Below are 17,986 nucleotides of genomic sequence, written 5' to 3' on the forward strand. Positions count from 1 at the left end.
GAAGCTAGATTGGAAGCAGAGGAGTAGGGACTTGAACTGGCACTGCGATATTGGATTCTTGCATTGAAAGCACCTTAACTACTGCACCACAGGACAAACCCCATTTGCCCTATTTTTAAAATATTCTGGAAAAGGCCGGCGCCACGGCTCACTAGGCTAATCCTCCACCTTGCGGTGCCGGCACACCAGGTTCTAGTCCCGGTCGGGGCGCCGGATTCTTTCCCGGTTGCCCCTCTTCCAGGCCAGCTCTCGCCTGTGGCCAGGGAGTGCAGTGGACGATGGCCCGAGTACTTGGGCCCCGCACCCCGTGGGAGACCAGGATAAGTACCTGACTCCTGCCATCGGATCAGCATGGTGCGCTGGCCGCAGCCGGCGGCGGCCATTGGAGGGTGAACCAACGGCAAAGGAAGACCTTTCTCTCTGTCTCTCTCTCTCTCACTGTCCATTCTGCCTGTCAAAAAAATAAAAATAAAAAAATAAAAATAAATATTCTGGAAAAAAAGGTGCTTAGATTAGTATTTTTTTTACACATAGACAATTCTGAGAAATTTAAAGCATATGACTTTCCATAAATACATTAGTGAATTATTAAAATTTCAAGATAGTTAGAATAAACACAAAAAGCAGGGCAGCCAACAAAATTTCATTTTCCTGCTGATAATTTAAAAATAAAATATTTTCACTAAAAATTTCAAACTGAAATTTTGGAACCATTTTATCATTCTTCAATAAAAACACAAACTGTCTTGTTAAACCTTCACAGGAGCCAATAAAATAAATGAGCCAGTTGTTTCACTTCCACTTTTTAGAAATGATAAAATTAAAACTCTGCTTGATTAAATAACCCACTAATTCAAAAGCCCAAGGACCTTGCAAAGGAGGGGCTAGAATTCATTCTGGTGATACGAAATTCTGAATCCAGTGCTTTAAGCACAGGTTGCAGTGAAATTATAATGACATCTTAACCTGTATTTTCCTGTTGATTCAGAAAGTAAACAAGGAAATAAGTATTCAATCAATTTTAAAAAATAAAAATATATTTTCTTTTACAGCCGAGTGGTTTTTCAATATCCTGATTGTTCACTTGAATGCAGAACAGTACAAAAATCACTACTTCTAGTGTTTTTTAAAAAAGATTCATTTATTTATTTGAAAGGCAGAGTGAGAGAGAGAGGGAGCTACAGAAAGAAAGAGATCTTCAATTAGCTGGTACAATCCCCAAGTGGCTGCATCAGCCAGGGCCAGGCCAGCCTGAAGCCAGGAGCCTGGAACTTCATTCAGGTTTCCCATGTGGGTAGCAGGGGCCCCCTGCTTTCCCAGGTGCATTAGCAGGGAGCTGGTTCAGTGGTAGAGCAGTTGGGACTTGGATCTGTATTGTGACACGGGGTGGCAGAATTGTAATCAGCAGCTCAACCCACTTTCAGTTTTCATGCATTAAAAACAGACTCAAACACAGGTCAAAAAAGGTTAGTGAAAAAAACTCAAACTCTTATTTCAAATATTGCTTCTCCAATTGATTTGCTGAATGCCCCCAAGTACATGACTCATAATACATTTGTGTCATTTTCTTGTAGTAAAACGGAAAGTAAACTGCTTCTTTTTTTTTTAACCTTGCATGGGTGTTATATTAACTAATTAGTCAAGTTTAATTAGCAGGTAAAGACATGTTCTAATTAGTCAGTTACAGAATAGACAATTGACTGGTCAAGCTCCCTAACATTTGCTAAAAAGTAGTATTGACTGAAAAAAAAATACATATTTATTGCAAGTTATTTTAGTAAATTTAAACCACATTTACTGGACAAAATAAATACTTGTTAGCCTTTCTCTTAAGAAAGAATTACCTCTTCTGTTTTTAGTGAGTTCCTGAGAGGTTGGAACTAAATAGATCATTATTAGAATTTCTTTATTACAGATACTTATAAGAAATTATGGCATATAGCTTCAGCATGAAAATGTACCATTCATTTCCTGGAAGCCTACCATATATTTAATTCCTTTCTTTAATCCACTTGCCCTGTTACCCTGTCTTTGAATATTTCTAGTGAGCCCACTACATGTAAGTGTATAGGTGAGTACATATTCATTGCAGACAAAAATGATCAATATTTTCAATCGGAGGTTGTTTAAATCCATTATATGTAGAACTCATGGACATGGAAGGCCAATTTAATATTAAAGTATACAAATGTAAACATACAAGACATAAGTGGTAGCTCAGTGAATGATCAGAAACTGAATACACATGTAATCTCAATTTGAGTTAAGAAATTAACCTTTTCTTTTTTTATTTGAAAGAATTACAGAGAGAAGTAGAGACAGCGAGAGATGTCTTCCATCTGCTAGTTCACTCCCCAGATGGCTGCAACAGCCGAAGCTGAGCCGATCCGAAGCCAGGAGCCAGGGGTTTCTTCAGGGTCTCCCACGTGGGTGCAGGTGCCCAAGGACTTTGGCTGTCTTCTACGGCTATCCCAGGCCATAGCAGAGAGACGGATTGGAAGAGGAGCAGCCGGGACTAGAACCCGTGCCCATATGGGATGCCGGCGCTTCAGGTCAGGGCTTTAACCCAATGTGCCATAGCAAATTAACCCACGGCCCCCAAATTAACCAATTTTAACACATACATTCCTGTCAACACCTTTTCAATACACATCACATTTATCTATTGAAAGGCAGGAAGAGAGAGAGAGAGAGAGAGATCTTCCTTCCATTGGTTCACTCCCCAATGGTTGCAATGGCCAGGGCTGGGCCAGACTGAAGTAAGGAGCTAGGAGCTTCATCTTGGTCTCCAAGGTGCGTGCAGGGACCTAAGCACTTGGGCCATTTTCTGCTGCTTTCCCGGGCCATTAGAAAGAAGCTGGATGGGAAGTGGAGCAGGTGGGACTTCATTGAGTGCCATTATGGGATACGTGCTTTGCAGCAATGGCTTGATTTGGCTTCTGGCTGTGGCTCCTGATGCCAGCTTCCTGCTAATGTAGGCTTTAGAAGGCAGTAGTGATGACTCAAATGATTAGATTCCTCACACCTACGTGGGAGACATCAATTGAGTTCCTGGCTTTTGTATCTTTGGGGAGTGAAACAATAGAAAGTCTCTCTCATGAATTTAAAAAATTTTGAACGCAGTTTCAAAAAAATTAGATGCATAAACTGCCGGTAAACATACAAAAAAGTGCTCAACATTATTGATCAACATAATATAAATTAAAACCACATTTTGATACTTTTTCATACCCACCAAAATTGCTAAAAGACTGATTAGCACAAATATGTTGAGCACATTTTCATAGGATTCTTGGCAACTCTCTTATGTGTTGAAAAATATATCCAATGTTTTAACTTCCCTAGCTTGTTATCATTGTTAGAATGAAAGCATCTGTCTCTAGTGATTTTCTACAACTTCATCACAAGCAAAAGACTGAAAATCTGTTTATCTTTTATCTATTGTGAATCTTGCAAAATGTACTATTATCATGAGAAAAAAACAACTCACAGAAAAATGTACACCCTTCCTCCTAGATTCTAAGATGTCATACCTTTTGTTGTAAGACATTTTTGGAATTTAATAGAACTTTTGACCCTTTGAAGAAAAAAACAAATAAAAACAAATAAAGTACTATCACATTAAAAGTACATTTAGTCCCAAAACTGTACCTATCTATTAGAAATAAAATAATTTACTATCATTATCATAAAAGCATGGGTTTTCAAATTGTTATCAGCAAATTTCTGCTTGTAATTCTAAATGAGCTTGTGTTGGGCATATACGATTCATCACTCATAACAAACGTGTTGTGGACAGTACAATTATGATTACCAATCAAGTGAAAAATCCTATAATTTGTTTAATTTATTCAATGCTGTCAAGTAGAAATAAAAAGCTCTACAGAGAGCTCCTGCAGCTGTGGGGATATTAAAACCTCTGGGTCCACCCACTCTCTTGAACCAGAAATAATCGCTGTGCAGCAAGGAATTCACTCATTGCTATTTGTTGGTACACATTAAGTGTCTAATAATATTAATACCAATGAAATGAAAATATATGAAATAACATCAAAGTAAGCATAATTACATTTAAGAATTCCGGTAACAATTTCAGATAGCTTTTAGGCAATCAAATTGGAATGAGGATAGAAACCCCAAATACTTTCTCACCCCAACAAACCAGTCCTTTGAGGACAATTTTCTTTAAAACTTTATGTATTTGAAAGGCAGAGTTACAGAGAGAATTGGAAAGACAGATATATCTTTTCCATCTGCTAGTTCACTTCCCAAATGGCCACAACTGCCCAGGCTGGGCGAGGCGAAAGCCAGGAGCCTGACATTCCACCAGGTCTCCCACATGGGTGGCAGGGGATCAAGCACTTGGGCCATGTTCACTAATGTGCTTCCCTAGGCACATTAGCAGGCAGCTGATTTGGAATTGGAGCAGCTGGGACTCCAACCAGCACTCGTATGGGATTCCAGCAATATGCTGCACCAAAATGCCATTTTCATGAATGATTCTAAGTATATTTTATTTAATAATGACTTTCATTTATTGCTATTATTATTAATTGTTCTTTAAAGTACCTCCTAATGTTGGATAAAAACTAAGACAATCTCTGGTTCCTGTTATTACTTGAGAGGGAACAATCAAATAATTTAAGAACCCAAAAAATTAAGAAATCAATTTGTATAGATTTAAGTTTAAATTATTTATTTTATGAAAAACTTAACTAAACATTGATATTACATTATTAAACAAGTATTGTTACATTGTAATTTTAATTTTTGAGAGAAAGAAAAATGATAATTTCTGTTGTGGGTCATTGAAATATTCATGGTGAGCTAAAATATTAACACTAAGTGGGAAAACAAAAATGAAACAACAATCAATTAAACTATTTTCCAGTTACTAAGAGAAATCTATGGTGCTTAAGGGTCTAAAATACTACCTTTCACATAGTCACCATTTATTACATGTTTTATTAAATTCACTAATTTTACTTATCTTTATAATTTGTGTTAAATGTATAAGTACTATATAATAGGGGTAGGTTCTCTGCAGCCATTATTTAATTTAAGCAAGAGATAATTTAAATAATTATGAATATACTATTACCAGCCAGGTAAGGATGGGGAAACTAAAGTTACACAGTAATTGGTAGATGTGCTATTGTCAGTGCCTACAGCTGTGCTATAAGCTCCAATGAATGTGTCTCTAATATGTGTATATGAGTGTGTATCTACAAGGATATATTGAAAGTTGCTCTATATTTGATAGAATTTTTCTTCCAGTTTATCTGTACTATCTTTATTGTATGGTATGATTAATTATATGGATATTACATTTGAGATGACTATTATTTTAATACCATAGGATATTTATAAGGTATCAGAAGAGCTAATAGGAAACATTTAACCAGGCTGCCAAGTTTTATTAGGGCTCATGTATTTATTGTGACTTTGTAATTTTTTTTTTGACAGGCAGAGTGGACAGTGAGAGAGAGAGAGACAGAGAGAAAGGTCTTCCTTTGCCGTTGGTTCACCCTCCAATGGCCGCCAAGGCCGGCGCACTGCGGCCGGTGCACCATGCTGATCCAAAGGCAGGAACCACGTGCTTCTCCTGGTCTCCCATGGGGTGCAGGGCCCAAGCACTTGGCCATCCTCCACTGCACTCCTGGGCCACAACAGAGAGCTGAACAGGAAGGGGGGCAACCGGGAAAGAATCCGGCGCCCTGATGGGGACTAGAACCCCGGGTGCCGGTGCTGCTAGGTGGAGGATTAGCCTATTGATCTGTGGCGCCGGCCTATTGTGACTTTGAAACTGGCAACACATCTTATAAACTTAAGCTAAAGATTTTCTCAAATTAAAACACATGCAGGATCATTGTGAATAGGAAACTGTAAGACCACATATTGGTGTATTTCAAGTTATTTGTTCCCATAAAATTACTATGCTTGAATTTCAAGTTTAGCTTAGGACTTTTCAACATTTTGATCATTTGTCCCTAATAATTTTCAGTCATACTCCCTGTCTGGCCTTTCTCTCCACATCAGAGTTCTGTTGCCAGAGTTCAGAATAATCAAGTTGAAGACCATAATAGCTACTATGTTTGAAATTTTTTAGAAAGAGAATGAAGGGCTTTTAGATAAATTCTGTTCCCTTGTATCAATACAGTGATTTAGAACAAAATCCAGCAGTGTTTATCATTTTTTCCTTATTTCCTCAATTACAGGATCTCTGTCTTTCCTTATAATGAAAATGAAACTAGAAGTCATCACCCAAGGAATTATAAGCATTTCCACACTTAATTGAATACTGGAGCACATAAAACTTCACTGTAAATTTCTTGATTAAATTTTCCACACTTTCCGACTATTGCCTTTTGTCATTTAAATACTTCTTGTGAAAGGGCAAGGAACAAATTTAATTTAGGATCTAATTCTGAATGGGTCTGATTATTGTTACAATAATAGTCCAGTTAAATAAGATGTGGTATGTAGGATTTATTAAGTTCGAACTCCAGAGTGTAAGCATTCTCCTAAAAGAAAGATGATTTGATGGTTCTAACACTAGTTACGTGGTTAAGAATATGTTTAAAAAGAGACTCATTTCTTAGGAGGTGCATTTAGAGAGAATCTGAGCCTCTGCATTTGATGATTTAGCTGTGCCGCTTTAGAATGCTGCTTGGTCCAGAAGTCATATGGGATTCTCTGCCAATACCAGTTATGGGAAGTTTAGGTACACCTGTCAGGATGATTAATTTTGTTCAGTATAAGCATTTTATCCACAGCTAGATTATAAAGGCTGTTAGTATTTTATTCTTTTTAAAGATTTATTTTTGTTTATTTTAAAGATAGAGTTACAGAAGGAGTGACAGAGAGACAGACAGTGTTCATCCGTTGTTTTACTCCCGAAATGGCCACAACAGCTGGGACTGGGCCATGCAGAAGACAGGAGACAGAAGCTTCATACAGGGCTTCCACATGGGTATAGGAGCCCAAGGGCTTGGACCCTTTTCTTCTGCTTTCCCAGGCACATTAGCAGGGAGCTAGATCGGAAGTGGAGTAGAGGGACTTGAGCTGGCATTGCAGGTGACAACTTAACCCACTGCAGTGACAACTTAACATTTTAGAGAGTCTCTTAGATTTTCTCAGTGCTTGGAGGATGTGTGTGTCTGTGTTTTTGCATACTAAGTGGAAAAGGATGAATTTTCTATGTTTATTCAAACAATTAGCTGATTTATTCCAAAGGGAAAAAAAGAACTTCATTTACTTTCCTATGACCTATTACATGTTCAGAAATTTCACGGAAATAATTAGTTATTGAAAGAAATGCATATTTGCATAAAGAGACATCTGTAAATTTATAAGAACACTTCTATCTATGTTGCTGAAATTTATAAAACATTATTCTTTCACTTGTAGCTATTTAATTGTAAAAGGAACTCATTCAAGTAACTATGATTCTATTTACTTTATAAGTCAATAGTTGAAATTAATTAAGCTTTATATAATATAATATTTTGTGTTATGCACTTTCTAATTAATTATAATAAAATTAGCATATGTATATCAACTATAATTTTAAGAAACAGCATGTTATCAATGTTGTCAGATTTCATTAGATAAAATTCTCATCATACTTACTAATTTACTTATTTTCTGATACATAATGGAATGACAACATGATGAAGAAGAACATGCTTTATGTAAATAGACATGTCAGTTAGATGAGGATTTTGCAAGAAAATGAAAATTAAAATGGTCGTGGGGCAGATATTGGATACAAAGGCTAAGATGCCACTTAGGCCAGCACCGTGGCTCACTAGGCTAATCCTCCACCTTGCGGCGCCGGCACACCAGGTTCTAGTCCCGGTCGGGGCGCCGGAGTCTGTCCCGGTTGCCCCTCTTCCAGGCCAGCTCTCTGCTGTGGCCAGGGAGTGCAGTGGAGGATGGCCCAAGTGCTTGGGCCCTGCACCCCATGGGAGACCAGGATAAGTACCTGGCTCCTGCCATCAGATCAGTGCGGTGCGCTGGCCACAGCACGCCGGCCGCGGTGGCCATTGGAGGGTGAACCAACGGCAAAAGGAAGACCTTTCTCTCTGTCTCCCTCTCTCACTGTCCACTCTGCCTGTCAAAAAATTAAAAAAAAAAAAAGATGCCACTTAATCTCATACCAAGGGTATCTGGGTTTGACTTCAGCTAGGTTTCCAGTTCTAGCTTCCTTTAAATGTGCTCCCTGGTCCTTTGCAGGCGATGGCTGTTGCGGGGGTATGGGGAATGAATCAGGATGTAAGATTTCTGTTTGTCTCTGTCTCTCTTTCTTTGTCTTTCTGCCTCTCTGATATGAAATAAATGAGTCTTTAAAAATATATGAGGATCGGCCGGCGCCGCGGCTCACAAGGCTAATCCTCCGCCTAGCGGCGCCGGCACACCGGGTTCTAGTCCCGGTCGGGGTGCCGGATTCTGTCCCGGTTGCCCCTCTTCCAGGCCAGCCCTCTGCTGTGGCCCAGGAGTGCAGTGGAGGATGGCCCAGGTGCTTGGGCCCTGCACCCTATGGGAGACCAGGAAAAAGCACCTGGCTCCTGGCTCCTGCCATCGGATCAGCGCGGTGCGCCGGCCGCAGCGCGCCAGCCGCGGCGGCCATTGGAGGGTGAACCAACGGCAAAAGGAAGACCTTTCTCTCTGTCTCTCTCTCTCACTGTCCACTCTGCCTGTCAAAAAAAAAAATATATATATATATATGAGGATCATAATATTAAAATATTCTAACTTTAAACATTTCTAACAGAAGATTTTTCAACATTTGTTGTAGGATTAGTAACAATAAAGCACTATCTGAATCCTTACAAAAGAAAGGAATTCTGCCATTTGCAAGAACATGGATGAATCTAGAGGACATATGTGAAATAAGCCAGATGCCAAAAGACAAATACTGCATGATCTCACTTGTATGGGAAATCTTAAAAAATCAAACTCAGTTAACTGACAGTAGAACTGTGGTTATCAGGAGCTAGCAGTTGAGAGAAAGGGGGAGATATTGGCCACAATTTCAGTCCTAAAATAGAGTCCTGGAGACGTAATGTACAATATGATGACTAGAGTTAATAGAAATGTAATTATTTTCAAGCAGAATTGAGAAATCCATCCTCAAGCAGAAATTTAAAATAATATACCAAAACCAAATAATACAAACAAGAGATAAAAGTGAAAGAATGGGAACTATGGGAGGACATATTTAATAGCATTTGAAATCAGGAACTAATGTATGGAAAAATGACAAATAAATGCTAATCCCCAAAACCTAGTAAATGTGGCAAATAAAAAGGTGGGGATGTTCACAACTCAGACAAACTTAAGTCCTTATAAGCAAGAAAAGATATGGTTCCAATGCAAGTGAACAGGACAAAAACTTTCATTATAGCAGGAAATTTACTAGGGAAAAATACTGCAAAGTAGATAAAATTTTAAAAGGCAAGATATGTAACAATAGCATTGCAGCAAAGCCGTATAATGAATGTCATCCTGAGGTTGGCATGTGGACTAGTGATTAAATTGACGTGCACCCATCTTATATCAGAATGCCTTTTCCAGTTCCTGCTACTCTGCTTCCAACTGTTTCTTGCTAATGCACACCCTGAGAGGTAGCAAGTGACAGCTCAAGTACTTGAGCCCTGCCACTCACGTGAGAGAACTGAACTGAGTTCCTGGCTTCTGTGTTTGGCCTGGCCCAGTCCTAGCTGTTCTGGCATTTGGGGAGAGAAACTGAAGATGGAAGATTTCTGTCTTTCAAATGACAATGAAAATAAATAAATATATTTTAAAATGTACATATTTATAAAGGAAAGAATATCATTTGAATTATGATTTACATATAATATTAGAGAATGGGATAGAGATAGTCACTGCTTGCAACTGAGTGTAAAAGTCCAATTTTCTTTCTGCCTGACATGTTTCTGATATATACTTTTTTATCATTTTACGAAATCTGCTGATAAAAAATAAATCAAAGAAAATTTAAAAATTCCAATAACTATGGGAATATATTTTTTCACACTCATTATTCCATTTACACAAGTTGAATTAAAAAGTGGAAGAATTAGAGCAGAAGGAAAAATAAATTATACTTTAGCCGTAAATGGAATACAATTTGAATTAAAAAGGAATAAACTTGCAAGGCAAGGATAGACAAAAGAAGCTTGAACACATGTGACAGAAGGAGTGATGTAATTGAAGATAATGTTACATTGTTTTCCCCAATTGATTTTTAACAAGCATTTGTTTCTTCATTGTCAAATATTATATCATATTATATTTATGTATGTATAAATCAATGTTTACAATATATCATAATGGTCATCTCAATGAAAATACTTGGGCACATAAACTATGGTAATAATCAGTTAATACTTTAATAAAACCAAATAAAAATTCTTCTAACTACTCTAGCCACCATGGTTTTAAAATTATTTATTTATTTATTTACAAGGCACAGAGACAAAGAGAGCTCCCATGTGCTGGTTCATTCTCCAGATGTCTATGATGGGTGTGGCTGGGACAAAAGCTAGGATCCAGGAACTCAAACTATGTCTTCTACATGCCCATTTACCTAAGTCATCAACACTGCCTCCCAGGGTCTGCATTCTGGGGAGGGTACAGTCAGGAGCCAGAGTTGGGACTTGAGCTCAGGTATTTTGATGTAGTACATTCAGGTTTTAAATCCTGGGATAAACAGCTGATCCACTAACTGCCGTGTATTAAGTATCACAATTTTACCAGGGCATGAATCAACAAATGTTTATTGTATTAGTGGCTTTGGACCTGAAAATATTGAATAAGATTTTTGTACCTGCATGTTAAATTTTTGAAGAATATTGAGCAATGACATATATAAAATACATACATAAGGCACAACTGTTACATATTCAAGATGATGGCTATTATTTTAACTAGAGTAAAAGAAATCTCTAGAAGTTTTTCAGAATGCTTTTTGTGAATTATTATACAGAGGTCATTGAGAATAGTTACACTGTCTCCTCAAGTGCTTACCATTTGGCTTTCATAACACACACAACTCCTACAGTGCCTCATAATTCATAGCACTTAACTAGCTGTCATACATAATGGGAAGAGATTGTTCAATATATCTGACAATAATTCAGCACGTTGTCAAACTGGATTATCAGCTCCATTAAAATCCAATTAGACACAATAATGAGATGCTTGATTAATTTCACCATATGTGGATTATAGTTTGACCTCTGGGAAAGAAGTATATATATATATATATATACACACACACACACACACACACACACACATATATATATATATATATATATAAATCCAGAGGAAATACACATACTGCTGTGATTTGATGTGCCCCCAAAAGGCATGTGTTGAAAACTTATTCCCTAGTGCAACAATGACAAGATCATATGTGAGGGCTTTGAGAGGTGATTAGGATTAGGCCATGAGGGTTCCTCCCTTATGAATCGATCATCATCAATTATACAAAGGGGTTTAGGCTGTGAGTTTGATCTCAATTTTTCTTGTTCATGCTCTCTTAACTTTCTAACTTTTCCCATGGGTGGATGATGCAGCAAGAAGATCCTTGCCAGATATGGCCCACTTGAATTTGGACTTACCTATGCCCAGAATCATAAGAAATAAACTTATTTTCTTTACAAACTAAACACTTGATTATATCACATTATAGGAGCCTAAATAGACTAACAAACCACACACACCACCCTATCCTACATGCATATAATTACTGTAGGGAACAGTTTTATTTTAAATGGGATACCAATGATTTATATACCTGTAGCTTTACTTTCGAATTATTTTAAATACTATGATGCATTTCTGACTGTGGAACATTAATTGACATAATTTATATTTTCCTTAAAAATTACAATTTCTTATCCATGACATGAAGAAATAAAGCTTGCTTTGTACAAGTGTAAAGTAAGTGATTTAAATAAATGTAAGGCTTTTCTGGTATAACCAATTGGATCTCATGCCCTATGTACTTTGATAGCAGAAGCAATACTAATACATATTTATATGGTTCTCTGGTAATTATCATAAATGTTTCTAACCTGGAGAAAAGAAAAAAGAAACCATAGGGAAAGTCTATTTTTTGAAGGCATCATGTAGTATTTCAGGGGACATATCTGTTATTAGTATTTTTAGGTTTTGTTCTTGTTAACTTACATTAAGTGGGCATTTTAAATTGTCTTTTTTAATTTTTATTCCTATAATAAAAGGTGAGATAATCTTTAAATAAAATATTTCCTTGAATTTTAAAGTTTCAAAAAAAAAAAACCCTCACTGCTCCAGAATCCTAATGATTTTGGTTTATATTCAAGTTCTTCTGCCTATTCTTTGTTTAACCTTCATCAAATTCTGTGTTTGTTTCCTCATCAGGAAATCACATTTCTTTTTGTGAGTAGTAATTGCAAATTTGCCGAGGAATAAACTTTCTAAATTTAAAGAACTATGCAAGTGCAAAGCAAAAATTTAGTAATGAGAGTGTCATTAGTCTTACATGGTTCATGAATCATAAACATAATAAGATAGTCAAATATTTGTGTCATATTTAACAGTGGTGCAGAAATCCACTTCTGTCCAAAGAAAATTTAATGTAGATTTCTTGATGATATTTCAATTTGCTTTCTCTTGTCTTGCATCTCCCACCCTTGTGTGGTCAGATTACAACATTGTATCCGATGTCAGATTTTGACATCACACCAAAGTAATTATTTATGTTCTCTATTAAAAAAATCTGTAATAAAAGTTAACTTTAAGATGAGTAGCTAATTTAGTTTAGATGTTTTTTCCAAGCCCATGGTTTAATTTATTAAAACCTCACTGCTTTATGGATTAATTTCTGCTTTATAACTTTAGTTTTATTGCAGCAGAAACTGGGGCATGGAGAGATTAAGTGACTTCTCCCAAAAGTCGTCTGATAAGACAAAAAGTCAGGAAATGAGCAAGACGTTGTAACTGCAGAATCTTCAATATTAATGAATATGTTACTTTCCTTTAACATCTAGATTCCAGTGTGGATCTCAACTCAGATACTCATTTTTTAACTATTCTTTTTTTTTTTTTTTTTTTTTTTTTTTTTTTTTTTTTTTTGCTTCAGCATCTTTGTCAAGTTAATTGGCCATTACTAAAAGTGGGGAGGGGAAGACACATCCCAGGAATAATGCAGAAGGATCAGGATATATGCTGAAAATTTCACATGACTACTTGCATGTAATTTTATAATAATCTTATAAGAGTTATATTAACTTCCTGTGACGGAGAAGAAGAAATCTTGAAAAGTATGAAAGTCCTTATAATCAGCAACTGAGAGAGACATCATCAGTTATGCTCCTAACCACCGCACAATCTCAATACTCAAATGTCATTCTTTAAAACGAAGTGATCTTCCCTCACATATCACATTCTACAACATAATTAAATTAAATGCATGCAAACTTTATAGCAAAAACAATCATGGAAGCGAAAGTTGTGAAATAATTTGAAAAATTGAGGAATCTTCATTATGTTTCAAAATGTACTTTAGGAATTTATCATTTTTCTGAAATACCTCAGTGTCACAACTTAATATCTTGAGATTAAGGGTAGGAAAGTTTACATTCATTATACTTTCCTCTGCCAGTAATAGAGAGGAGTGTCATGAAAAGAGACACTTTGATCAAATATTTGAATGCACTTTTAAAACTTAAAATGATATAAAAGAGGATAATTTGTTATGAATGAATAAGGAAGTATAGGTGAGAGTTAACAATTTTTTAAAAAAATATTTATTTATTTACTTGAAAGACAGAGTTACAGAGAGCAGAGGTCTAAACAGAGAGAGAGACAGAGAGAGAGAGAGAGGTCTCCCATCTGCTAGTTCACTCCTCAAACGGCTGCAACGACTAGAGCTGAGCCAATCTGAAGCCAGGAGCCAGGAGCCTCTTCCGGATCTCCCACGTGGGTGCAGGAACCCAAGGATTTGGGCCATCTTCTGCTGCTTTCCAAGGTCATAGCAGAGAGCTGCATCAGAAGAGGAACAGCTGGGACATGAACTGGCACCCAAAATGGGATGCCGGCCCTGCAGAAGGTGGCTTTATCCGCTATGCCACAGTGCTGGCCCTTTAAATTTTTAAGATGAGAAACTAATTGTTTTCATTAAGAGAAAGTGATAACCGAATTGAATGCATGTTTATTGAGGGATAGTAAGATAGCTTAAAAGGGAGCAGCATGGGTAGTGTCGCGCCCCGTCTTCATGGGGGAACCACACAGAACCCTGCCTAGGCTTCATATCCGAGTCACGGCACCATTATGTCGCTCCCCCTCTTCGTGGAGGAACGACACAGGACCCTGTGCTGTTCTTTCGTCTGCTCGGCCTTCCCCGGGTTTGCTGCTGGTTCTTCCCGGGTTGGCTACTATCCCTTCCACCTCCGTGGAAGGGCAGTTCCCCCTGGCCACATTCCCCACTTCCGCAGGGGAGCGGCACACCGCCGGCCGGCTCTCTCGGGGGCTGCACAGGTGTTCCCCTTAGATGTTCCCCTTAGATGTTCCTGGTGCATGCTGTCTCTCTCCTCCTTTATAGTCCTCCTCCGCCAATCCCAACTCGGCTGCCCACACGCCGAGTACGCTGCTCTCCTCCAATCAGGAGCAGGTCCTGCAGCTTGTTGGTTGAACTGCAGGGAGCTGTGTAGAAGCTGTTTCCTCCTCTCCCAGCGTCATATTGTGGGAGAGCAGATGCATAGAATAAGTCTTAATTCCAGTAACTTAGTCTAGTCCGAGTTGCTCCCAGTTGCTCCCCCCCACAGGTAGTTATTTGGAGTAGCAATTAAGACATCACTTGGGACTGCTGTATTCCACTTTGGAGCTTGTGGTTTGAGATGCAGATCTGCCTCAAAATACAGCTTCTTGCTAATGTTCACCTTAGCTCAAGTTGGTCAGCACTCACATGGGAGATATGGATTGAGTTCCAGGCTCTTGGTTTCAGTCTGGACCAGCCCCAAGTGTTGCAGCATTTGGAAAGTGAACTAGTACATGGAAGATCTCTCTCTCTCTCTCTCTCTCTCTCTCTCTCTCTCTCTCCTATCCTCTATACTTCAAACAAAATAAAATGAAATGCATGAGGATCACCATCAGGAACTATATATTCTTATTGAGTAGATCTCCAGTGAATTAAATGAGTGTGCTTTGTCAAAAATAAATACCACTTGATATTCTGAAACAGGTGATGTAAAGATCATATTTCAAAAGATGTATGTTTTGGTTGCCTCTTCTTCGGGTAGTATCTGAATAAGTTTTATCTCCTGTGGATTTCTTTTTTTTTTTGCTGAGTGGAATAATCAGTAAGAGAAGTCTGTGGTTTGTCCCAAAACCATTGAATGGAAATGATTTCAGTCCCAGAAGGCAATAGCCTTTATATCAGTTAAAGACCTTACTTAAAACAAGCAAAGAAATAAAAGTGAAAACAAGTAAAAATTCAAATCAACAAACTCAGAAATGGATTTTATTCAAAAATATCATGTGATAGCCACATTGCACAATGGAAGAGGAATGGAGAAAGCCTGCAGGCTTTAATAGGCGGCCTGAAATGTTTGCTCAGGTGTTTGTACCTTTGCCAATCGTTAGGAGAGGAGCTTGCCCAGTTGGCATTTTTTTTTTGACAGGCAGAGTTAGACAGTGAGAGAGAGACAGAGAGAAAGGTCTTCCTTTTCCGTTGGTTCGCCCCCAAAATGGCCACTACAGCCGGCGCACTGCACCAATCCGAAGCCAGGAGCCAGGTGCTTCCTCCTGGCCTCCCATGCAGGTGCAGGGCCCAAGGACTTGGACCATCCTCCACTGCCCTCATGGGCCACAGCAGAGAGCTGGACTGGAAGAGGAGCAACCAGGACAGAATCCGGCGCCTCAACTGGGACTAGAACCCGGGGTGCCGGCGCTGCAGGCGGAGGATTAGCCTAGTGAGCTGTGGCACCTGCCGCCCAGTTGGCTTTTGACACTGGCTTTTACAATGAGAAATATGGGGAGACTTAAGACTGACCATACAGCCTAAAGCAGACAGATCCCAGCTAACTCAAAAACTCATGAAGGAGAAATAAGTGAAATTTTCAGTTGCATAAACTGAATTTATGTAGCAAAAATGTAACAAACAATGAGTAATTCTGATGTCATGAAGGAATTACATTCAAACCATGCATACTTATACTATTCTATCCAAACACACTTGGATATTGTGATGCAATATTAACATTGGATGCCAGGAACTACATGCTAGAACCATCATCAATATTTTCTCTAGAAAGGCAAAACTTCTGCCCATTTCCTAATGAAAACAATTACTATTAGGGTCTACTTAGCAGTGCTACTCTTTTCTGAATTGAAGATGTCCTCATACTAAACCTTGATGTTATGCCTATGTATGTTAAATTGTATGATAAAGATGACAGCACAGAAGGAATTAAGATTTTTGACCCTAAATTAAAGGATTATCATAGGTAACCTGGGGAGCTCCAATGTGATCACACACTTTTGTAGAAGGCAGAAAACTTCAGTCAGAGAGATGAGACAAAACGAGAACAAGTATTTGAAAATGTAGGAAAGGGGCCAGCACTGTGGCCTAGTGGATAAAAGCCACCACCTGCAGTTCCGGCATTCCATGTGGGCGATAGTTCAAGTCCCAGCTGCTCCACTTCCGATCCAGCTTTCTACTATGGCCTGGGAAAACAGCAGAAGATTTCCCAAGTCCTGGGGCTCCTGCACCCACATGGGAGACCTGAAAGAAGCTCCTGGCTCCTGGATTTGGATCAGTGCAGCTCTGGCCATTGCAGCCAACGGGGGAGAGAACCAGCGGATGGACGACCTCTCTCTCTCTGTCTGTCTGTCTCTCTGCCTCTCCTCTTTGTGTAACTCTGACTTACAAACAAATAAATAAATCTTTAAAAGAAAAAAAATGGAGAAAGAAAATTGGGAGCCAAAGGATTCAGCAGCTTTTGGAACCAGAGAATGGCTTGCTGACACCGACACAGGACCTTGGTCAAACAGCAGTAAGGAACTGAGTTCTGCCAACAGCCCACATGAGCAAGAAAATAGAGGCTGCAGAATGGAATGGCCCATGGGATCTGCAATGCACTTCTGAATCTACAGGTCTACCATTAATATATTTGTGGTGTATTAAGCTGTATATTCGTGGTAATATGTTTGGACAGCAATAGAAAGCTTAAATCTTTATATATTTTAAAATGTGCACACTGAGGTGTTAGCTGTGTTTCACAGTTTATTTATTATCTACTGTATTTCCTGACCTTCCAGTGTAGGAGAGAAACTAGCACCTTTTACATTCCTCCACATCTAGTCTTCTCTCCCCACCTCTCGGCATCAGTCTGGTGTACAATAAGTTTATATTGCTAAGGTGAAGAACAACTGTAGTTTCATAAGATTAAATTCCATGGCTTCATATTTACATTGTCAAAAAATTTAAAACATTTGTATCATAACAAAATATCCTTACATCTTCTCTATGGATGATTGTATGAAAAGTAAAAGCTCAAAAATACATATTTATGATGTTTTGATAATACAAATATGATTCACTTCAAAACCACTGAATTAGAGAGTAGTTTCAATCATAGATTAGTGAAAGTTACTTCCATAAAATGATTTTCATTACTTTTACATTTCATATTTGCTACATACATGACTTTAATAACTGTCAAACAAATCGCCCCTCTTTGTACTACATCAATAAAGTGCTCTAACAAATATTTATAGCCTCGTTAGACTGTATCCCCCATTGTAATGTTTGGGTTCAATATTGGTTATGTTTTCCAACTCTATCTTCTTTGTAATGAAGAAGGGTAGTGCTGACTTCAAAGTGATTTGAATCCTGTCCAGCCTGATCTGTGTAGTGAAACAGCAGATAGGATTTCTCCCTCTCTCTCTCTCTCTCTCTCTCTCTCTCTCTCACACACACACACAGACA

The sequence above is a fragment of the Oryctolagus cuniculus genome, chromosome 11 (assembly GCF_964237555.1).
Source record: "Oryctolagus cuniculus chromosome 11, mOryCun1.1, whole genome shotgun sequence".
Taxonomy (NCBI): domain Eukaryota; kingdom Metazoa; phylum Chordata; class Mammalia; order Lagomorpha; family Leporidae; genus Oryctolagus; species Oryctolagus cuniculus.